The sequence below is a fragment of the Dermacentor silvarum genome, chromosome 4 (assembly GCF_013339745.2).
Source record: "Dermacentor silvarum isolate Dsil-2018 chromosome 4, BIME_Dsil_1.4, whole genome shotgun sequence".
Lineage (NCBI taxonomy): Eukaryota > Metazoa > Arthropoda > Arachnida > Ixodida > Ixodidae > Dermacentor > Dermacentor silvarum.
Window position 1 is genome coordinate 122075869 of NC_051157.2, and position 25407 is coordinate 122101275.

General features: G+C 44.8%; 1 long non-coding RNA gene across 1 annotated transcript in view; it reads left to right on the forward strand.

The window, feature by feature from the left end:
• LOC119448256 (uncharacterized) overlaps positions 1–24556 on the forward strand; it is a 135671-nt gene extending 111115 nt beyond the window's left edge. Inside the window, exons 2-4 of the long non-coding RNA XR_005191009.2 lie at positions 11278–11436; positions 19042–19164; positions 24368–24556. This is a non-coding gene — a long non-coding RNA (uncharacterized LOC119448256). The remainder of the gene's footprint in view (positions 1–11277; positions 11437–19041; positions 19165–24367) is intronic.
• Positions 24557–25407: the final 851 nt, after the last annotated feature.

Below are 25407 nucleotides of genomic sequence, written 5' to 3' on the forward strand. Positions count from 1 at the left end.
CTCCTCGACCGAACTGCCGGACATCAGTGATGCTCTGGTAGTTGGGAGTCACAGCATGTAGTTGTTCTTGGGTAGCTTTAGGGTTGTTCAATCTGATAGAGGCCCCACCCAAGGGCACCAACGCGACGGGAATGCTGCTCACGCCGCTGCGGAGAAAGAGGTCTAAAGGTAGATCATCATTCTGTAGAGATGCTGACCAAGGGGAACTCCCCTGTCCAGGAGAATTCCTGGACATCAGTGCAGTCGCAAACGTATCACAATGAAGAAAATGGCTGCTTCAACCGAACTGAAAAGAAAAGAAATAAACACAGATATCAACAAATTAATGAAACTACCCGGCACTTGACCAACCCGGCCCAGGGGGCAAGCCGGAGAGAAGGAGCCAAGGAGGCTGCGGTGACGTGACGCGAAGGAGGCAGCGGCGAAGGAGGCAGCGGTGGGCCCAAGGGTGTCGAATTGGGCAGTCATGGTACCATGAGGAGCATATACGGGGATTTTTGGAAACTGGCCTAGGGGAGGGGGGAGGGGGTGACTTCTGAGTTACCGTACTATGTGACCCCTGAAGGTAAATGCATCCGTCGCCTTGGCCGTGAGCGGAGCTGTCTAGCACTCTCAGAGATAATCTGGTACACATACACTACTAACTCTGATAATCTTCGGTGATGAGTGCTGTGGTAGCTTAACCCTTTCAGGCCCAAATTAATTTTGTTCATTGTAAAAAATTGGTCTTTACAATTTGAGATGTGCATGATCGTAGTAATTAAAAAATTAAAGAATCTGTGCTCACACTTTTCAATCAAACTTATTAAATGGTTCCAATCGGAATCAGTGGGACTTGGTGGACTTGAAATGCGTCGTTTCAAGCATACACGAAAAGTCTATTTTAGATGAAATTCTTTGAAGCAATTCTTTTCTTGTTGAGGCAGAGGTGTGTGCCACACTTCTTGCACCGAATGCGGGAGTAAGAGCACATTCTTTATTTTTATAGTTTGCGCAATGACTTCTTTTTCATCGGACGAATCAATGTCACCTCGAGGGATCAGCACAAGCTTCGCGACTTCTTTCTTTTTTCAATAAAACTCGCATGCGCTGATTGTCGCCATCTGTTCCGAAAGAATTGTTTCCGTATTGCAGAGTAATTTCCCCAAAAAAGTTTATCTACATGGCATAAGCTCATATCAACAGCATCAAATCACAAAAAGCTGCGCAAGGCTCCACCAATAATACAGGCTCCTGACACGATAATGATCCATTAGGTAACACGCACCCAAAACATGGCCAAGTACGGCATGGAAACGCCATTTGAGCGCGAACAAACACGCGATTTAGTCAGTGAGGTAACGTCAATCAAAAATGTATTGCGTGAGTAGCCGGGGCAGCTACGCCCCAATGATTCCATTTGGAATCATCAAGATTCGCAAAGATCTCCGGTACCCGCAAATACTTTTCGCCGAATAAATTTACTGCGAAGGGATAGCATAGCACCTAATAGTCCGAATCGAAATGTTCGAGACAAAAATAAATAATTGTCGTGCCTCTGCATGGTGAAAAGAAGAGAGATCTCAGCTAATGGCAGGAACAGTGCAAGCGATTCTTTTATTTTTTCGTTCAGAGGTGACAGCACTTCTACCAGCTTGCCAGCATATGTAGAGCAAGGGCTAAATATAGGTTGTAGCGTAAGAACAACCTTTTTCTTTTAACCCAGGGTTGCCCACTGAGCTACAAAATTGATGATTCCATTTGGAATCACTGGGCCTTAAAGGGTTAATTAGTAAAGCACCACACGCATAATGGGAAGATGTGCGTTAACCTCCTAACCTGCGGCAACTTGTCTTTTCCTCCGCTTTCATTTCCCGTGGCGTCCTTATTGCTATATTTTCAAATTACGTAACACGTAATTCCAGCTTTGCCGTCTCTGGCTTCATTGCTAATTCCTTCATATTGCATATTTCTTGCATTTGCTAATTCCTTCATGGTATCGGAGCTTGATGATGCCACGGCTGTTGGGTGATAAATCGCTCTACTGAAGCGGTGCTGCCTCAAGGCTTAAAGCTGGCCCCATTTCAAGAAGACTCGCCGATACCCATGGCAGTGCTCACAGAACTTTCGGACACAGCAGAAGCCAGTAACATGCGCCCTGTGGACTCAAAATTCGTTTCCGTGTCGCTAAATTGCCCAGTGACCATAAGCGTGAGGCGTTGGTGGCGCTCCTTGCGAAACACTCCTCAGTATTCGGCTTCGCGCAGAATGACGGCCCGACATCTATCCCTGCGTCTAGAACTCGCCACCGCATCAACACAGGATCTGCTCAACCGATTCGAAAAACCCCTATCGCGTGTCGCCCGCTGAGCGCAAGACAATCAGTGATCAAGTCGAAGAAATGCTAACCAAAGGAATCATTCAAGAGTCATCTAGCCCTTGGGCAGCGCCAGTGATATTGGTGAAAAAGAAAGACGGTACGTGGAGATTTTGTGTTGACTACGGACGCCTAAACAACGTTACGAAAAAAGACGTGTACCCCCTTCCGCGAATTGACGACGCGACCAATTGTCTTTTTTGCGGCCTCGTACTTCTCCTCTGTTGATCTGCGGTCAGGTTACTGGCAGATTCCTATGTACATTGAGGATAAGGAAAAAAGTGCATTTGTAACGCCCAACGGATTATTTGAATTTAACGTCATACTTTTCGGGCTGTGCAACGCACCCGCAACGTTCGAACGGTCCCTTGGGCACTATACTGCGTGGCTTGAAATGGGAAATTTGCATATGCTACCTGGACGACGTTGTGATCTTCTGACGAACATTTAGTGAGCATAACAAGTGTATGGAGTTGGTGCTGAACTGCTTGGAGAAGGATGGCCTGGTCCTCAATTCTAAGAAGTGTCATTTTGGTGAGCGACAAGCTCTTGTGCTGGGACATCAGGTCGAGAAAGAAGGCATCCGACCAGATCCACAGACGACTGCGGCTGTAGAGGCAGTTAGTGAACCTCACAGTGTCAAATAATTGCGAATTTTTTTAGGCTTATGCTCCTACATTTGCCGATTCATTCCCAGATTTGCTGACGTGGATCATCCTCTCACGCGCCTTCTCCAGAAAGGCGTTCCTTTTGAGTGGGCCACAGAGTGCGACTCATCGTTTCGTCAATTAAAGTTACTCTTGATGTCGCAGCCTATTCGTCGCCACTTCGACCCCTCAGCACCAACAGAGGTTCACACCGATGCGAGTGGTGTTGGCATCGGCGCTTCGCTTATTCAGCGCATCGGCGAAAATGAGCACGTGATATCGTACCCTGGCCGTTCCTTGAGTCGCTCCGAGCGCAATTATACAGTTATCGAGCAAGAGTGCTTGGCGGTCATCTTCGCAGTGCAACAGTTTTGTTCATACCTCTACGGGCGCCCCTTCACAATGGTCACGGATCATCATTCACTGTGCTGGCTCGTGAATATGCGGAACCCTACTGGTCGACTTCCGCATTGGGCTCTCCGCCTACAGGAGTACGATTTTGTTGTTTCCTCCAAGAGCGGTTGACGACACGCTGATGCTGACTGTCTCTCTCGGACGCCACTGCCGACGACTGCATGCGACGCAGACAACTTCGACCTATACATCGCTTTTGTATCTCCGGCCGGAGAATTTCCTGATATGGGTACCTTCATATCCGAACAGCAAAAGGACAAGAGCTTGCAGCCACTCTTCGCGGCCGCACACGAGCCTTTAGAAGATAGTCGGTTTCGCCTACGTGACGGCCTCCTGTACAAGAAAGCTACTCGACCACTGGCGCGCGCTACCTTTTAGTTGTCCCCAATAGCCTCCGCGTTCAAGTACTATGTGCCATGCACGACGATCCAACTTCAGGCCATCTTGTTCCACATGAACACTCTACCGTGCTCAACAACTTTTTTACTGGCCCAAGATGCGTCACGATACCGAGCGGTACGTCGCCAGTTCCACCGAATGCCAGCGTTACAAACGACCTACAAACACACCGCATGGTCGACTTCAGCCAGTTCCGCCTTCCAGAAAAAAATTAAATTAAATTATGGGGTTTTACGTGCCAAAACCACGATCTGATTATGAGGCACGCCGTAATGGGGGACTCCGGAAATTTGGACCACCTGGGTTCTTCAAGTGCACCTAAATCTAATTACATGGGTGTTTTCGCATTTTGTCCCCATGAAAATGCGGCCGCCATGGCCGGGATTCGATCCCGCGACCTCGTGCTCAAGCGCCCTTTTGAACAAGTTGGTAACGATCTCCTGGGCCCTTTCCCGCAATCCTCCAACGGCAATCGTTGGATTATTGTGTGTGCAGACCACCTCAGCTGTTATTGTGAGACGGCAGCGCTGACATCGGCAACAGCAACAGCAGTTTCTCTTTTCTTGTTATATTCCGTTATTCTGCGACATGGGCATCCTCGCATTATAATCAGCGATCGTGGAGACAATTTACTGCAGACGTTGTCGAAGAGACCCTTCGTCTGGGTTCATGTAGCTTCCACCATTCGACGCCATACCATCTACAAAATAATGGTCTGGTCGAACGTACAAACAGAACGCTTGCCAACATGCTGTCGATGTATGTCGATTCCACACATAAGAACTAGGGACAGTATCCTACCTTTTGTCGCCTATGCCTTCAACACCGCGAGACACAAGGCCACCGGTTACTCACCGTTCTTCCTTCTTTATGCTCGCCCACCTCGTTAGACACTCAACACCATGTTTCCCTACTTCGCTCATGACAATGACTTCATTACCAAGGTCCTCTGTCGATCTGAAGAATTGCGACGCATTGCTCGGCTATGCACCTTGGCCTCCCAGGACCGGTCAAAGATCCACTGCGACGGTCGTCGCCTACATGTATATTTCGATCCTGGCGACCTTGTGTGGCTCTGGACGCCTTTACGGAAGCACGGCTTGTGCGAAAAGTTCTTGGCCCACTATGTTGGGCCCTACGTTACAATACCATACAATACACATTTATTTCCAGAAATACAAGAGTTCCGGTGGACATCATAGGCTAAAAGCTGCTGGTAAACAGCTTGACTGGGCCTATGGTCCTTTACAAGGCATACATGGTGGTTACATCAAAAATAGAAAGATTGTTAGACACTCAAAATAAATGAATTACATAAATGCATAGAAGCAAGACAGAAAAATTAAAAAAGCGACTAAGAGAAAATATATTCGATACGTCTGAAAAAAGAAATATATGTCTGTAAGGGTTAGAAATTGGTAACACAAATGGGCTCTGATAAACAATCAGTGATCACACGTTTACAAAATGCATTCGAAGTTCTTTGGATGAGGAAATATATGTACCTTCATATTTATTTTAAATATATGGTAGATTATGTTGTAATGACTGTAGCCTATATTTATCACGAAACCAGGGCACATGCCACGTGTCAATATTTCTTGTATCGGTAGAAATTAATTTAGGTGTGAATGATGCAGCAGACACCCAAGAAATTTTTGAAAGCAGTATTTGAGAAGTAAAAAGAATTTAGAAGCCGAAAAGTGTATAGATGTTCTACTTTAATAATTTTATGTTTAAGAAAAGCTGGTCGCGTTGTGTCCAGAAAACGCATGTTGTCAATGTGCCGAATCACCTTCTTTTTCAAAGAAGGGATTTTCATAATGTTCGTCTTACTTGTGGTCGCCCACACTAGGCCACAATAATTTAAATGTGAAAAAATAAGGCATAATAAATGTTTTGTTTTGCTCTGGGTGGAAGAAGGCAACGACATCGAGACATAACACCTGTGATTGCAGACAATTTCTTGCAGATATTTTCAGCAGGTTTATCCCAGGTAAGGTTCGAAGAAAAAGTAATGCCTAATATTTTATGTTCATCAACAATTTGCAGTTCTTTACCAGTACACACTAGAGTTTGATTACTAGTAAGAGCTTTATTTCTTGCGCGAAATAACATTGCTTACGTTATACTCATAAAAATAACATTACATTACGTTTCACTTGAACGCCTGAGCGAGGTCAACTATCGCATTGCATGCCTCACGAACACTGGACGACACTCGACCAAAACCGAAGTCACGCACGTTGCCCGCCTGAAGCCTTGCAATCCACGAACGCCTGACTGACTTGTCCGGCGGGCTTCGTCTCCCAACGGGGAAATGTCACGAGCTCTCGTAGCAGAGGACAGAAAGAGCGCGAATGACCACGGGGATTTGCGATAGAGAAGGAAGACGACGTTCGGCTGGCTGCTTTTGTACCGGGCTCGAAACACGCCACCCGTTCCGACTTATCTGCTCCTCATATATAAATAAACGCTTCGCGCCTAACAATATGGTTATAACTATCCGACAAACGAGCACTTTGGATACCGTTATCCTTCTCGCTCAAGTAATATAAGGATCGGGTAGAAAGGAGAGAGAAAATGAATCTTTATTCAGGCAAAATGTAATGCACAATGATTGACAGTATCATCTGGATCCTTAGCTTTGTTGGCTAGTTTTGGTTCCATATTATAAAAGTCAGGATAAATTGTGCTCCACAGCCAAAGGCAAAAGTAGGTTATCCTATATACATGATTTAAAGTGAGGTTTTAATGATGGAACAACATTTGGAAGTTTTCTAATAAAGCTGGGTATTTAATTCCAAATGTTTGCACTGACAAATGATAGGCACCGTTGACCGTATACATTATGAGTTTTCGGCAAGTTGAATTTATTACGTTGACCTTGTCTAGTGTCGTTTGTAGGCGTGAGAAATATTAATGAGGGATCTGGCTTGTTCGTGGTTAGTATTCCGTGGATTAGTATAGCTGTGTTATAGTCCGGAGCGTGGATTGAATAAGCGGCATTTTTTTACGTGTTGTGATGTCAGGTTCATTTGTTTAAATCGTTCTGACGGTTTTCTGAAGCGGAGCCTCCGAAAACACAATTGAGAACAGAGCCATTTGTTGGAGAACGCACACAAACTTTTAATAAAACAAACACGAAAAGCAACCCATAAAAACAAACACTCAAATGAAGATCACGAAAAAAAAAACACTCAGAGCTAGCATGGTATCAATAGCACACAAGTTCGGGCTGAGTATGTGTGCGAGGGCGCGTAATAGTTCGCAGCTTATGGGAGGCGGTGAAATGACATAAAGACGTGGCATTCGTCTTACCACAATGTCGATGGGATCGGCGGTTGAACTGGCGAACAGAGTGCGACAGCTCCGGTTTTAAGAGGGAAGGTAGGCGGCTTGGCGGCACGGGCAGATGGCGGCGGCGTTGTGGCCAGGCAGCTGGGTGTAGAACTCGGGCCTATAGCCCGACTGCTCTCGTTCTGCCCTCGGGCGCAGAAGCTCGTCGGCCTCGGGCAGCAGTTCACGATCGATTAGAGTGGCGACGCCCAGGAACGGGTTTGCAGGAGGCCCCGGTCGGCTGAAGTCTTGGTGGCTCGGATCCGGAACCCGACCACCCCTATTCAACTCCCGGTCCGGTGGCCGACCTTCTCCTGGCATCTCTTCCTGGTACTGCCCCCCTCTTCTGCTAGCGCGCCTCGCTTTTCTGGCACTCTGGCCGATTCGCCTTTTGCTGATTGGCCGCTCAAAGCTCCGTGGGTTCTTCTGATTCGATGCTTCTTGCTTTTATTTTCCCTTATTGCGCCACGTGTTCTCGTGCCGAACGCTTTTTGACGTTGTCGTCTTCCATCCAGCACGGAATTCGCCTCCGCGCGCGCATTGCTTGTCGTCTGTTCCTTGTTTGTCTCCAACAACCGCACCGTGTCGCGCACTCCACATACCATACCTGTGCAAGAATCTGCGCAGATGGTGGGTCCTTAGTGGCCGATGCAATTATTCCCACCGCACGTTACTTAATTTTTATTAAAGTGTCAATGTAGGAGATATCCAACACGATATGCAATATCTTAATGGCAATGAAAAATGGTGAAATAATTGAGCCGTAATGTTTCAGAATGGAAATCTTTGCGCGCCTTTGATATAGTATAACAACCAAATACTATTTTTATTTCCTTGTTCAATATGTTGAACGCCGTGTAGTGACGAGTCAAGACTTATTCCTAGCTATTTATGACTACTAATTTGTTGGATTTGTGTGTCTCCGAGGTACAAGTTGCACTTAGTAAGAGTAGTTCTTTGGTTACAAATACTACATACTTGATCTTTTTGGAGTTAAAAGAAGTTTGTTAGTTTCAAACCATGCTAAAGTATTCTGCAGCTCACTTTAAGCGATTTCTTTTGCTTCCTGTAGGGACTGTCGTGGAATTATTACAGCTGTATCATCCGCGTATAAGATAGAATTAAAACGTCTGAGTGATCTATTATAATTGTTAATGAAGCGAGAGAAGAGTACTGGACCGAGTACCGACCCTTGCGGAACGCCCAATTTCACTGTCTTAGTGAAGATTCTTTCCATTCTTTTTACGATTCGTTAAACAGGGGTGCGATAACGTGAAATGGTTCCGAACTGTTTTGATTCCAATTTCTGCAATCAGCCTCCACGTTTGGTCAAAACATTTTCGGCCCACTCCCAACTTCGCTGTCTGTCACGCGCCGTCATGAAAACCACGATAGCTCCCCATCTGATATAACGTGTAGACACTGATTATGCATGATTAAGCCACAGAACAGACAAATAATCATTCCTGATTCGACGCCTTTTCTCCATTAGCCCTCTGCTATTGGTTCAATGTTTTCTGGCTACGCCCACTTCGCCTGTCTGTCACGCGACCTTACAAAACCGCAACAACTCACCACGTCAAAGTGACGTGTACGCTAAAGAAATACATTAATATGCCGAACAAAACTGAAAATTTTCCTGAATAGCCACAGACTGCCCCGTTCCGAAAGGAATAGAAGATGGCTGCCGCCGATCGCTCAGGCCCTCGCTACTTGCACCTGCTGGTGGGCATGTATTTATTTGCGCATGATAAACCTTCGTGCGTGGCAGTAAAACGTTATTGAGCCCTTTGGGCATGCATACGACATCGCTCTGCCAACTCTTCCTTGCTGAGGATCTGTTTTAGCGGCATTCTTATCCTTCTGTTGCACTCCGCGCGATTTTTGACCAGCCACCGCACGGTAAGTAAGGCAAAGCGGACCAATCGGAGAAGCCGGCACCACCCTCTTCATGCGGTTATCTATTTTCGCTGTGCTGGCTCGGCCCCATCGATACCCGCTCCACTAGAGCGTGCTCCTCGCCTCTTGTCAGCCAATTAGATAAGGAAAACTGCTGAGTGTGGTCAATCGTATTGGTTTGAAAAGCGAACAAAGGTGGCCATAAACGAGGAAAGTGTTTGATTGGGTTGTTCAGACAACGCTGCGGGTCATCGCCCGATGTATGCGTCGGTGGTTACCTACATTTGACGTCAGGAGATTGGAATCAAAACAGTTTAGAATAAGTTTACGTTATAGCGCCCCAGCTGCGAAAAAAGTGAAGTGCTTGTCATATAAAACCTTATTGCTCTAGTTTTCCTAGTAGTATACTGTGATTTACCGAGTCAAGCGCTTTTCTAAAATCCAAGAATACTCCGAGAGCCAAGTCGTTCTTGTTAAGTGCTTGAGTTTATAATTTCTGTTCGTGAACTTGCGGCAGTTGTAACAGGGTAACCGGTTAGAAAACTGCATTGTGCGTTTGACAGTATGTGGTATTTTTCAAGGTAGCGAGTGACGCGCATTGCAATCAGTTTTTCGAAGAGCGTAATAATACATGATAAAATAGTTATTGGACAATAATGCGCTAGGTCATTTAGATTATCTGCTTTGTACATGCTACCATTCGTCCGATTCTGACCTCACTGGTAACGAGAAGGAAAATAATTAATAAGCATAGAAGTTGCACTAGCGAAGACAACCATTCCCTGCTCGTGAACTCTAGCTTACCGTTGTGCTGGCAACATGAAGTTTAGGACCGATTCATTTTTCCGGCACCAGAACATGATAGCGGAATTGTAGAGCGTACTAAGAGGCAAGTAAGTAATACATTTTAGCAATTTTACTTTTCCTTTGGGGTTCGAACTGCGAGAACAGTCAGAATCTTGAAACTGAATTTCTGGTATCTGTGTCTCGTTCTTCTATCGTCGTCATTCCCTCGCTGTCATTGTCATCTTGTCATCATCGCCGTCAAGGAACCTGATCCTGCTAAGCGACATATCCTTCATGTTGCTAAGAAAAAAAAACACGACGCTTGCAGTAACCGTCACTGGCGACCGAAATCATGCCTATGTGGTAATGTGTGGTTGTGAAGCGCACACAGTACACGCTTTACTCGTCCTCCAGATATTTACATTTCGCCCATAATAACTATTCCGAATTGTCAGTGCCTTCACAATTTACGAAACGTCCACACACAATTTAGTAACGCGCAGCGTAATATCGTTATTTAAAACGCCAAAGCCGAAGAGGTACACTCAACTGTTGCCTTCTCATATCATGGTTTCCCCTGGTGGTGCAATGACACCTTGGCTGAACCAGCTAACCTGTTTGGACATGCAGGTATTCTTTTACTACCAGGAGAGCGATTCATAGACCTACAGAAATATTTCATAGAAGGACAGGGCATATTTACAACAAACGTTTACCATTTTGCCACGACGAGTAACCGACACCGCTACGTAGCTCTAGTTCTTGCTTTTTTATTTCAATATCGTTTTTAGAAGCAATAAATTAAGTTGAATTTGCAGATGCCAAAATTCTGCCGACTCTGCGTTTCACTTTCACGAATCCTATGCTCGACTGAAGTTACGTTTAGGCGCTTTTAGATGTAAATTACACAAACCACAGGATATCAATCCGGGTTGTCTTCGAATAGAACAGGAACACAGACTTACTGTCGGTGCTGCGAATAGGCCCTCAAGACATGAAACTACATGCTGACGTTGAACTGCCTCTCTTCATCGTGACACCTTGTAGCCCTCTTTTTCTCTACTTCGTTTTCTTTCTGAGCACAGTAACAGGAAAATGAAGTTGTGCAACAGGCCCATCTGTCTGATTTTCTTCAAACAAATTTCCCCTCTCTTTCGAACTACATCTTCAATTCTTCAAGCAATGTCGACGAAGAGCGCAATATACAAAGAAAGCAATGGGTTGACGATAAATGCAAGCAATATGTCACTCTTTGTGCTTTGAGGATTGGCTTATGTTACGATGTCCGCAAATGCGCAGAGTCGTGACTAATCACGCGCGAGCTAAACAAGGTGAGGGGCAGGAAGAAAGGAATACTAGTGCATCCGCAAACACCATTTCGCATCTTCCGTGATACGCCTTGACTCAACACTTCAAAGGTACCCTTTTTGCGTACAGGAGGAGAATATCAAATATATTTCGCATTGGCTGCACCACTAGAAGGACGAACATTCCGTGTCCAGACACAGAGTGCGGTTTTATTACACCAGACTGTGCTACACTGCACCATGCCATCGTTTATTCTTCTAGCCACGATCATCATAATTGTTTTTCCAGGTGAGTGGCCTGATTTTCATAGTTTCATAAACCTGAAAAAGGCGAGAATGCTGTCAAATGGTACAAGAATGCTCCATGTGCTATCATGCTGCGTATACGTTCAAAATATTGCTGCGCTGACAGTTTACTTCCGCAGTTCATTCGTATACTCTTTCCAAAAAAACGCTATCAAGAGCAGTATAGCGATAATATCAAAGTCTGCGCAGATGTTGCCAAAGGCCCCGAGTTGCATGTCGCTGATTTCATGTTTGAATAATACGTCTTTGCCAAGCACCATAGTTTTGACTTCTAAAGAGTTTCTACTCATCTTGTGCAAACCGTTAATGTCACTTATTAGACTTTATTCTTTGCTCGGATTCCGGGGTCTTAATGTTAAATTGAGAGTACTTGAGTGTTTGAGCCAGCACGCTGCTACAGCGAGGAGAAAAGAGCCGCAGCGCTGTCGTAGCCTGCAGCTGGGTGACGTAAGCCTGACGTCACTTAGAGGGGCGCGCCTACCTCCAAGCAGCAGCCTCCCCGCTCTGGCACCGCGCGCTCTGATAGTCGAATTTCATCGAAGCACAGTTCCGCGGGTAAAAACATTTTTCCAAACCCACCCGCCGTGGTTGCTTAGTGGAAATGGTGTTGGGCTACTAGGAACGAGGGGGCGGGATCAAATGCCCGCTACGGCGGCCGCATTTCGATGCTTGCGAAATTCGAAAACACCCGTGTACTTAGATTTATTTAAACGTATAAGAAACCCAGGTGGTTTAAAGTATTCAGGAGTCCCTCACTACGGCGTGCCTCATAATCAGATTGTAGTTTTGGCACGTAAAACTCCATAATTTAAATTAATTTTTGCAAACCCAAACGTTATTATGACTTGTTCGGAGAGCTCATTTCAATTTCTCGATTACGATGTGCCCGCTCAAATAAAATGCTACAAGTGCATTATTACGTTTTGTTAATTAACGAATTGTACCATGTGTCACCCCAATTATGGTTGCCGCCCCTTAACGCCTGTCTCTGAAAGAAGCACCCTTTTATTTCAAAACAGCTGTTTTTAAATATTGTTGGAAGTATTCATAGAAACACCCATATGCGCCTTCAGGGCATATTTATTTAATTAGAGAGTATCTTTTTTTTTGTGTTTAGCACGTCTAGTGTTTAGCACGTCTTTCTGGTGTTTAACATTGAATATATAAGTTGCGTGTGCGGTGATAGGACACAGAACAAAACTCACACTGCTGGAGCATTAGAAGTCTTTAAATAATACTAAAGATAACAGAAACAAGATTGAGCTCGACACAGTGGACTCCAGAGGCAATAGGAAGGTAATTCATATGTCTGTATACGGGCTTTTACACAGCAGAAAACAAATGTGATAGTAAGTATGGAATGAATGTACTTTTTATGGCAAAACGCAAGTTCGGCTATGTGCGTGCCGATGTCGATAGACGCTAACGTACCGATGTCGACAGGCAATAACACATCAAGAAGGCCTTGCATGAAGAGACAGAGTACCAAGTATACATGTATGTCATACACATGCCCTGTATACCAGATTACCCTCAGTTGTGGCCGCGTCTACGTAGGCAAGACCAGGACACGCGTGTACAAGCGTTTTACTCAGAACTCCCATAACACCCATGACCTAAACACGGCAGCCCACTTGCACCTAGTAGTGCACTTTCCGAACTGCACATCCCATGCACTATTTCACAGAGTACACACGTTGTGTAGCCACTGCGACCAGAAATCAACATAAATTCTGAAATTCTTCTTTGTAAAAAAGAACCAGCCCGATTGTATGAGTCAGCCATCGGTTGCTATTTTAAACAGCGCAGTCGCGCTTTTGAATCCGTCACAGTGCACGGCTATCACAGTGCATGGTGTCATTATTTATGTTTGTATTAATTTTTTCAGACCTCCTTCTTTTTTTTTTTTAGTTCCATCATTTTTGCCAATTTATTGTCCTGTGTAGTGCGGTTGTGCGAGGGAAGCGTTTCGCACTTTCGTTTTATGATCAAGGTGGAAAAAAATTAAAAAATCGCGAACTGGGCTGTTAGTGAAGCTGCCTTTCCAAAGAGCTCCTGGCCTAAAATTATCTTCCGAAGATAATTTGAAACAAATTATAGCATTGCATTTGACTATCTAAATAAACGAAGCTAACGTGGTAACAAATATTACAGCCGTAAAAATTTGCGCAAATAGTATACAAATCACAATAAACCAAGCATACGCGAGCAAGATCTGGAGCTGATTGTACCCGTTTAATGTGATACCAAATAACCTTGTAGTCCCATGTACTCAGCACGGCACTGTTTCCCATGTGAATTTGATTTGGATTCTTTCATTTTGGTGAGCGTATTCTTGACAAGAAATTGTTCCTGCTTGTCGCCAGTCTTCTGATCGATCCCTTGCTTCAGTAAAAGCAACGCACAGCAGTGTAAGCTCGCCAGTGTTCAAAGGCAAAAATAATGATTTTGCTTTAGCGATGATGTCAAGCCAACAGATCTTTTTTTGTTCTGTAGTTAAGATGGCAGATGATACTTGCACCAACGTTGATAGATAATGCTGGACGTTTAAAATTATGCGCCTAATATGAATTCGCCGCATAATATTGAGTGAGTATCTGCTAAGAAGGAACATTATCGTATTGTTAAAATAACGTAGGAGTAGGGAAGCAGTCAAGTGTCTATATAATGTTGGAAGCGAGTTGTATAATATGCTTATAGATGAGGAGGAACGAAGCTTGGGGAGGGACCAGAAGCGTATCAATTTGCATTTAGGATAACGAACCAGGGAAGAAATCAGAGAAACACTTGAAGGATGCACGACGGTAAATTTCAATGACCAAAACAGTCAACAAGACACCTTTCAGCAAAGTGGAAGGAACCAAAAAGATAGAAAAAAGAACTGGCATTACAGTGGACTTGGGATACACAATGGGAACCAAAATTAACTCGGAGAAAAATAGTTGGTGGTAAGGTAAATAAAACCACGTAGCTTGTAGAATTGAGAGAAAGAAACACAATTTATTGGTTTCTGGGGGGGATTGCTTGGCACTTACGTCTAGCAAGATACTCGAAATTACGAGGCCAGGTTACTCAAGTCAGGGACACAATGGAACAGCGGTGCCCATCATCCACAAAACAAAGACGCGCGAAAAGGCACGGCTGTCGCAGGAAGGAACAAACACCAAATACAAATTATATAGACCTATATAAAATAATAGTACGTGAGAGAACCAAGAGCGGTAGAATTACTTTCTGGATCATTTGCAATAATAGGAACAAAAAATGTGGGAGCTTATATACAAGCTGACGAGGAAAGGTTGCAAGGAAAAGCGCTACAAAACCAATTATATTATCTATAGCAGAGTCCTTCAAGAGCAGTGAGCGAACTTAACCGGAGGCGTAGAACGATGACATTACCACAGAAATTATATAGCGCCAGAATAACTTCTAAGTGAGCCACGTTGGAGATGAAGCACTTCTGATAGCACTTGAAGAGATTGCGAACGATTATTGGAATTGACGCAAACGTACGCGCAGTTCTATAGGTACATGTCGAGCGCAAAAGCTTTTCACTCAAGACATTGTTTGCATTAAATAATACATGTCTGTAGTATTGTTGGCATTTATCATTATGGCGGGCCATCATTACAATGAACTTTTGGTAAAAGGACTTAATCCAAGTGTAATTATGATGAAAAAAAGTATTGAGATTCACGTGTAAAAACCCTCATCTAATAAAGAGGCACGCCGTAGTGGCAGACTCCTGGATAATTTTGACAATATCGGTTCGCTACTGTCCACCGAAATTACACAAGCTTTTTTGCATTTCTTCCTCATCGAGATGCGACCGCCGCGGCTCAGAATCGAAACCGCGACCTCTTGCTTAGCAACGCAACGTCATACTATGTACCTAAGGGACCCGGTTTCTCCACAGAAGCAGTATTGCGCAGTGAATTTTGTATGGTTCATTCTAAAAGCTGCAGTTCGCACTTTGTGTCACAATTCGCGCTTTGTGTCAAGTTGTTACCAAGTTACTAGTGCCACACCTACTCCGGAAATCATCTCATGGGCAAAAAGTTGACAGTTTGTCAATACAAAAGCTTGACAGTTTGCCAATACCATCTAAATAGCACTAATTTCAATGTCTTCATGGGAAATTGTCAAAAAATGCGCTTTGTGTGAGAGTGCAGCCGATTGCGCGTCTTACATCTTAGTTGCAGTACTCAAATGCGCAAGGAAAGAAAAGGGGTTAAACAAAAGAGGGGGGTTAAGTCGGCCTCAGGGGGGGGGGGGGGGGGTTACAACCCCCAAGACCGCCCCCGTTGGTGCGCCACTGCTTCACAGTTATGCTCAGTAACACCGGGAAATTGGGCCGAAACACATCTGCTTTTTATGTAGTGTCCTCGCAGGAACAAAAATTGTCGCTGTTTCACCCGAAAGGCGAAGCATCAATTGCGCTAGCAAATTAGTAGAGAGCTATAAGGAGTAAGGATAGTAGTTTTATCAGCTGTATAAACTTGGACATGCAGCAGCACCAGCAATGCACAGAACTGTTGTCGACGCCGTCGGCGTTTTGCCCGCATTCGCACCGAACGCTGGCGGCATTGGTGACTGTTGTCGGTGCCTCTGGGGACGGCTCGGATGTTTTCGACGAGATCAGTGGGACACTCGTCGAGCAGCACCGGAAATCTTACTAACCTTCTCGCCTCGCAACGTTTTTATATAAATACGCAATTTGTGCCGCCGCTAAACGTCGCCTGCCCTCAATCCACAAATCCTAGTCAAGTCTATTAGCCCACAATACCTTGACAACAGGAAGCACTTAAACAGCTGCACTAGCCTAGCCATAGTCAGTATGTATAGAGAAAACTGTCACGACTGGCAGGACTTAAACGTCCGCAAGTGTGCTTCAATGGTGACTCTTTCACATGTCCTAGGGGACACAAATCCTAGTCATGTCTATTAGCCCACAATACCTTGAGAACCGCAATCACTTAAACTGCTGCTCTAGCCCTATTCAAATGTATAGAGAAAACTTGAAGGCGGACTGATTTTCAGGCTTTAGCGGCAGCCTACACCCGTCATGTATTTGGCGTACAATTTGCCAGAAAACTAGGACGTGGGGAACTAGCATGGTAATACGACTGTGTGGAACAGTTAAATATAGCTCCAGTTCACACCAAGTGCCTTACACTGGGGCGGAAGCAAGATCTCTGGCATTCGAACCCCTCGACAAAGAAAAGTGAAGCTATGGAGTTATTCTGAAGAGAAGATATTCTTTTATGTTCAATGCAAAATCAGCATCTTCCCACATTGTTAAGCGCGTGCACCAAGATGTTCGCGGCAATAATATGCTCTTAAGTCTAACTGTGTTCTTCGTAACAGGGCACGACGTAATTGTACGTGAACATGACTGAAGTAGCAAAAGCACGAAGTAAGATTGCACTTTGTACAAACAGCCCTTCAAGGCGGTCGATTCCGAAAGGAGGTTCACAGTGCATGACTTTTCAACATGACATCATTTTTCAAAGTGATAAAGAAAGGCATATTCTTTAATAAAACAAGTCAGAATTCACCTTACATGATCGACCAAAAAGGACGTCCGAAATTTTCCTCTATCCTCAATAAGAACACGTTGTGATGATTTTATGCACCATTTATCATATCTTAATGTGGTTAAGACATTGTGCTGCGGGGCTCGCGGTGGCAGGTTAGTTCCCAGCCGCAGTGGAATGCACAATCGGTTGTGCACTTATATTTATGCGCGTGTTAAAGAATTCCAGGTCGTCAAAATAATCTCGACTCCCCCACCATTGGGTGTCTCATAATCAGAGCCTGCTTTCAGCAAATAAAACCCCTCAATTTTACTATGCAATCGGCTGTAGTGGAACTTCGTGCATTTCTATTTTGGTGTATATTTTATTGCATTCTTAATTTGTCACCGAGTCAACAGACCCATCCGCTTGGCGGAGATCTTCAGACTGTATTTGCCAATCGCAATTTTATACCCTTTGGTAGCATTCTGCCAGGGATAGGTTTTAAAGAATGCTTGCAGGGAGTGTACACGGATGCGTGCTTGGGCATCTTGAATTTGCGCTGGGCTATAAGAAAACAATAATCAGGCACGACGCATGTATACATCGTGTTATAGTGCTCATGTCCACACGTTTGAGCAAAAAATCAATTCATGGTCAATGCTCTCCGTGTAGCGTTCTTTTTCGTATTTTGTATTTGCCTTTTCTTAAGCAGAGTTGCGAAAATAAAAAGCATCATTCTTTATTAGCGGAAATGTTTTTCTTACCTTGTCGCACAAAAACCGTTAATGAGACGATTCAGGCTCTGCTAGTATCTTCTACCTAACATACCTAACACATGAAGCGGAGAAAGTACCCTCAGGCACTGGTCTTTCCGAGATATCCTCGCAAAATTTTCCAAGCATGGAGACAAATCCTACGTGGATCATTTATTCGACGACAAGCGTCAGCTAGCCGAGCAGTATACGCCTTTGCTGGTAATAGGCCTTTCACGTGCTCAGTGTAAAATCACGCAACGTTATATTTTCTTCGGTATGTCAGGTATACAGAACAAAATATTTTATACATTTAATATTCTAGTATTCAGCATGGTGCTCCCGTTACAAACGAATGCTGCAGCTGGTCTAGACTTATTTTCAGGTGTCTTCACGGCCTTTTAATATCTCGACTGAATCAACCGCTATCATATATTTTTCTTGCGCATGGACAAACCGTAAATATCATATGCGATTAAAAATATTTTCCTAATAAAGCAACACGTTAAGGGCCAGCTAGAGCGTCCGACAAAAAAAATTCACAGCATATCCATGGGGTGAATAATGATGAGTGGGCGAAGCTCCGGAGGGAATCACCGGATCTCCCGCTTAAGGGGACGCTAGCACAAACGCGTTAGAAACGTGCAGTACTCTCTAGTAAGGGGGAGCGGCCACAGCGTCTTACGCAGCCATTTACACATGCCGGAACGTGCACCGCGTTTGCCGACGCCATCACATGACTGCCGAGAGAGTATACCCCCTGTATTCATAAACGCTCCTCGACTTGAACTTGACTTGCCACCGCTTTGGGCAGCGCGTTCGAAACGCGTTGAAGGTAAGGCGGAGAGGCCACAGCGTCTTACACCAGCTTCTTACACGGGCCGTAACGCGCTAGCACAAACGCGTTAGAAACGCGCTAGAAACGCGGCCTTTCGTTAATGTTGGGTATTTATTGCCATCGTGGTGCGTGTGTCCATGTCCCCTTCGTGGCGTAGTGGGCTAACGCCGCGCGCTCGGAAGCGAGGGGTCCCTGGTTCGATTCCGCGCTACGGACACAACTTCGGAATTTTTTTTCTCATTTTTCTCAGACTGGTTACACACTACTACTACTACTACGACGACGACGGGGACGAACGGGTGCCGCTATAAGGAGCTTCGCCCCTAAAACAAAAAAGAATCAGGAAATATACTCCTTACAAGCTGATCTACCTAAACAGACGACCGCGTGTACGTAGACAAACGCTATTTACGAAACGATAACTTGCACATGATCGTCTTTACTTCGACTAGTGCTGATTACTGTGCTTTTCATTTCAGCCTATAACCAAAGCTCTCCGTGTTCTACTCAGGGCTTTAAGTGCGTGCCGGTGGGAAGTTGCCCGCGAATAGGAAAAAGGAGTATCAGCGGATGTGGACATGGCATGGAGTGCTGCGCCCCAGGTAACAAACTGCCGCCTTTTATGGTTGGGGGCGCATTAGAGGAAAAATTCCAGGCTTCTAATAAATCAGGCAAAGTGCCTTGATAACACGTAAAATGTTCGACGACGCTACATAAACGTTCAAATGTGTAATTGCTATGTTCACAATGATAGATTCCTTGTTCGTCGTTAATTTTATCAGCTATGAAGAACTGACAGGGCGTAACAGTACTGCATAATGGCTATGCTTTGAAGCTACCGTTTCCTGCCAGAGAAGAAACATTGCGGCTTTGCATTTCTAGTGTAGAAGAGCGTATCGAGGTACGCCGATTAATTCTAGAGCAATAATGCAAGGGTGCAGTAATAAAATTAACAGGTATAAATGAATCATGGCGCCGTCCTTGTAGCAATGTTCACGCATAATGAACAGTAAATGAAACTGCGTAAGCAATGACACAGGTAAAAATTTATTTTGCTGTAGGCGTGAACGACCTTAAAGCGATAGGGGAAACGAACAGGCACAACAACAGGACCCAATTTGATGCACGTTAGAGAAGCGAGATCACAAGATCATCAAACACGAGATGGCGTCCCTGACGATGAATCGCCGGCACACCGTCGAAAACAGTCGTATATGCGGAAGTGAAGCCCCTATCATTCACATTCATTACAGCTTCGTTTCCCAACACCCATTTCCATCATGACACTCCGAAGGCCGCCATTTTGCCAGTTTCTCCTTATTACGCACCACGTTCACGCGACGTGGCCTGATTGTAGAGCGCCCGCCTCGTCTGCGGGAGGTTGTGGGTTTGACTCCCACCGCCGCGGGGCACTCACTGGTTCAAATGGGCGCAAGCGTACCCTGGCCTGGCGTTCGGCTTCCTTCGGGGGTGATCCGCTTGGGAAAGGAGCCTGCGCTCTAAATTCCGGTCGAAACCCTCGTGAGCACGAAAACAAGAGTGACGTTTGGGCTACTCCCGTGGCAGCCATTTCCCATGTGGCACCCCAAATGCACCTACTGAGGTGGGGACGCCCTCTGGTTGGAGACAAACACCCTTTTCTAAGCATTGAGGCACAGGTTGGGGGCGCGCTCGTACCTATTACCGGTAGGTACCCTGCGGCATCACTTGCCTCTCTCTCCGCCTCGGCGGATGCTCTTCAACAAGGGCGTCTATGGATGGACAACGCGGCACCCAGAGACAACTCATAAACCTCTTTTGGACCCCCTTTTCTACATGTGAGCCCCCACGAGAGCCGAGCAGATGTTTGCGGTGATTCCGTACATTCACGGCTTGTCACATGGACTGAAAACGATAGACAAAAGGAGAGCGTTTAGGTTGTTTTTTCTGCTCCATACAAGTTTGAAAAATGTGCAAGACGGCAAATCCTGGCGCCTCGCAGAAGATGGAATGCAATAAGAAGCACAAGGACGAGTTCATCAAATGTGCGGAATCGATCGTGTATAGGCTACAGATATTTTGTGGTACGACTTATATAGGCCAAAGTGGGAGATGTGTAAATAACCACCACCGTGAACACCGTAGAAATGCGAGGGACTAGTGTGGAGGATTTCTTAATTTGCACTGTAGGAAGTGTGAATGTAGTGTTGATGCTGGGCCGGTATTTTGTAGCTATGCGTTATGCTTTATTCTATGCTAGTTTTATCATCCGCCGCTGAGGGCCGGCTCATCCCGTTGATAACGTGAGCGGACCGTCGCTTTGACCCCTGACCAAGCGCGAAAAGCACGAAAAGGCATTAGCATATGAAAGGCATCGCTACAAAATACCAGCCCTCATGCGTTTTTTAGTTCAGGCCAAAGCGCAAAGTCTGGTGTAAAACCGAGCTGCGAGCCAGTCTGTCAAGACTGCACCATCGTCACGAGAAGCAGCTACCAACTGACGCGTGAAATTATCGAGGCAGAAATAATTGATAGTTTAGGGGATAACTGCGTGTACAAGCCGTCGATTGCTTTAACTTCGAAGGAATTACAATACTTGCGTCGTCACCAATTGTCCTGCTAGCTGCACTTGCGTGATGTTCGGCCACAAAATACCTTTATATTCCGCGCTTCGTGGGTCTCCATAAATTGTTGCAAGTTAGCGCTCGTGTGTCTCAGTCTTCTTTCACCGTCCTCGTTTGGGTGTGCGCTTGAAGTTATTGGCTACTTTCTTAATTGTTTAGGACACACGCCATCACCCGCTGTATGATTTGGGTGTGTCACCTGTGCCGTCGCCAGACATTTCGTCGGGGGGGGGGGGGGGGGGGGGGGCTCACGTTGCAGCGCGGCCTCCTCCTTGCAGAATTTGTCGAGGGATCAAATACATAATTAATCACTGCATTGCCACTGCATTGTATATAAGATGCTGCAAACAAATTACGTTAAATATGTATTTTTTCACAAAAGAATATATTCGTATGTCACAAAATTGTGGCAGCAATGGTTGATATCAATGATTTCGTGTTTTTTTTTTTGTTTATTTAATAAGTAAAGAAAATATCACAGGAAATTTAGAACTATATCAGTTCGAAACCAGCAAAGCAGTGCATGCAGCTGATATGAAATACGTAAAGGACGTGAAATTAACAAGTTGAGGACAAACATTTTCATGAATCGTCATTCAAGAACCTCGTTTACATTTTTGTACATATCCAATGGATACAAAAAACCCTCAATGAGGCTATCCTTCATTGCAATAGATTGCGCAGGAGCAGCTGCTACCGGTCGGGTATTGTAATTATACAAATATTGTAGTCGCAACAGTGAGTACATATAAAAAGCAGAAGTTCTGCGAAATATACATTAGAAACGCCAAGATAGAATGGAATATACAAATGCGAAGATACAACTTGATAAAGGGCAAAGAAAGTGTCGCTGGAAACAAAGTTAACTGCTTGTATACACAAAACCTCGCAACAAGATATTTAAATATAGGTATTAGTCTCCTATAAATCTACGTATTTGCGCAAACGTCACTGTATATAATGCGTCAAACAAGACAAATAAACATGTTGCGCAGTCAAGATAGTAAACTTTACGCATAGAAAGACAGACGATTCAGGCAAGAATAAAACTATGCTTGCAGAAATCGTGATATGGACTTGGGTCATGCGGCGGTCTCGACACCACCATATGCGTAGAATAGAGGAATAATGCAGAAATCGGTACGAAAATGTGTAATTTAACTGCCTGTAGAGCGGAAAAAAATATCCTGCACCAAAAATCAAAGGGTATTGCTCCGGTTAAAAACAGAAGTAAAAGCAGGTAGCTAAAAAGGAAAGAAAAGGTAAGCAAAAGCCTCAGATGATGCGGCAAGTTGAACTACCCAATATCCGAGTGTGTTTCTTGGGAAACGCCGCGTGGGCCGTGCTTTCAATGAGCAAGATCGGTCAAAATTGCTTATTGATGTCCTCGTAATTTTCGTATTCGCATGATAATTTTGATCATGATGCTAACTGTTAGGATAAACGGCGAAAATTTCTGCGGTTTTAAAAGCTAATGAACATTCATACGCTTTCATAATTACGCGTTTATGGACCTGAAGGAACAAAGTTCTTTACTTACATTGATTCATGCTGCTTCGCTATCTAAAGGACAAACTTCACTCGGCGGGGAACTTTAGCGAAGCGGTCAACCACTTCGGACACGTTGATGCCCACGACTCTGTGGGCGTATAGAAGGGCCAGCCTAACCATGCTTTCCTCAGACATTGTAGAGCGCAAGTAGGTTTTTAGTAATCTTATGTTAAAAATATTCTATCTGTGCTGGCAGTGGTCACTGGAAGAGTGGCTATAATCTGCAGCAGTTTGTACACATTTACATAGAACCTGCAGTCGCAATGAGAGAAGGCATCTATTCCGGTGCTAAAACCTAAAAACACTCCTTCGATGTCGTAGGCATCCTTGTTTAGGTACCTTAAACAAATAGTAAGCTGTTCGATTCCAGCAATATCCGTCGTTTCGTCAGCAGGTACGGAAAAGCAGCCTGCAGCGTTCACTTTTGCATCTAGGCTTTCTTTGATGATTTTACCACAAATTTCTTTAATTTGGTTTTGTATATCTGGGCCCAAATACGAGGCATTACTGGGGCAATTTTCTAAATGGTTCTTCAGATATGTATCTCCACAACCAGCTCGCATGCGATGAAGTGCTCTGAAAATACCAGTATTTTCAGCGGGGGCTTTGCCTAAATTCATAGGACCAATGTCCATATGTCCACGGCGAGCCAAACCTTGTCGCCCACAAAATAGGCCGTTAGCTTTCTCCTGTTTTCTCTTATTTTACTTTGCTTGCCCTGGTCCAGCTGATCAATCACATTGGGCGCGCTTCCTGAAAATGTTTGGAGAAAATTATCAGCTGCCAGCTGACAGTCATGGTGATATTTAGTATTTTCGTGTGTGTGGAAGATTGCGAGCGCGTGCTTCCACTTCTGGAACGGCTTGGACCCGAGGACTCCGGTTCGCGCATGTTAGGCCAAGTTTATAAGAACATTAAACCCATAAAGTTCTACAATTGAAAATCTAAAGCACGCCTTTGGAAATGTCAGTGCACCTTTCGCGACAGAAGTTTGAGAACTTTATACCCATAAAGTTTCAAAATTGAAATGCATGCGCTCCGTAGATTCCGCGGCCGCTGCGAGATGTCGCAACGCGCAATCTCGCTATCGAAAAGCCCTCGAAAGTTTGTGCTCGGATGGGGCTCCTGGCGTTATTTGACTCCAGGTGCAAGGGCGTAGCCACAAAATTCAGCCCGAGTTAGCAATGCTCGTGCCGAAATGTCTGTTAGAGCGCGAAAAAGACATTGTGCAGAAAACTCACAATGATTCCCAGTGCCAGTGGTTGTTATGGTCGGTGGTACATGCCAGCACGAAAAAATTTCGGGCCAGGGCTGAAGCCCCATCAGCCCCCCCTTTCTGTCTATGACCCGGTGGGTCACGTTGTGCCATCACCCGTCTTGTTGTATAGTATATACTGTATCAAATCTCAAAACAGGCTTTCATCTGAAGTGAAAGGCCGTTTATGAGGTGTGCAGAGAATCCCAGTACATAAAGTAACAATTCAGTAAAGGCAAGACGTAGCACACCCCGCGTAAAGATTCCGTGATGACGCTGTACGCCTTGTCCTGCAGTTGCTTAGTCTGTGACTTATTGACGGGGCTATTTTACACAATCTCTGAAGTGTTCCTTGGGTTCGATTTTAACCTATTTTCAAAATGTTATACCACGCAGTGCAGAGACCTTGTAACATGGCACCAGGAGGAACTTGCCTGAAGAAATGTAAGTGTTCTAAGGAATACACCAATTATGCGTGCCCTCCCAAATTGAAGTGCTGTTCGTCCAAGAAGTAGCAAGAGTCAAGCAAGAGCCTTTTTACAATCGGCGACAATATGTGATAAAAATAAACTGTATTTGCATTGATTTGTTTTCTTGATTCTGTAAGATGTGCTACTGATAAAGCGAAATTGTCATCACATTTCAGTTCCCCTAAGTCTCAAGACAGAACAAAACAGTTACGTACATGTCATGAGTATACTGAAGAGCTGCACCTTAGTAATCTCCGAAAACCTATAGTCTCACCGGACTCTACGGGCTTGTACTAGCTATTAATGAAACTTGCCTATCTACAACAGCTTACCTTTCCGTAATTAGGTAAAGACAAAAGACGCCCATCACCATTAAAATTCGATCACCAACATGCCCTGCTATAATTGGTGGGAAAAGTGCATGACCATGCTTAAGCAAAGCCCAGATTTTCTCAAAAGATCCCTCATCAAGCTATACGTACATGTCATGAGTATACTGAAGAGCTGCACCTTAGTAATCTCCGAAAACCTGTAGTTTCACCGGACTCTACGGGCTTGTACTAGCTATTAATGAAACTCGCCTATCTACAACAGCTGACCTTTTCGTAATTAGGTAAAGACAAAAGACGCCCATCACCATTGAAATTCGATCACCAACATGCCCTGCTATAATTGGTGGAAAAAGTGCATGACCATGCTTAAGCAAAGCCCAGATTTTCTCAAAAGATCCCTCACCAAGCTCTAGCGGAAATTTCGGTTATATACTAGAAGTTCTAAAGCGCCGCCTAGACAATAATTTGCCGCAAGCTCGCCACGCTGCCAGAAGGCGAGCTTCACTGCCAACCCAGACAGGTTCCCCTTTCGCCTCAACTGACGCTAACATGCGTCATTTGTTGCGTGCCTTCTACCACACCGGAGCCCTGAGTGTGCGTCAGGTTAACGTCACAAGCACCTCCTCCTACTTTT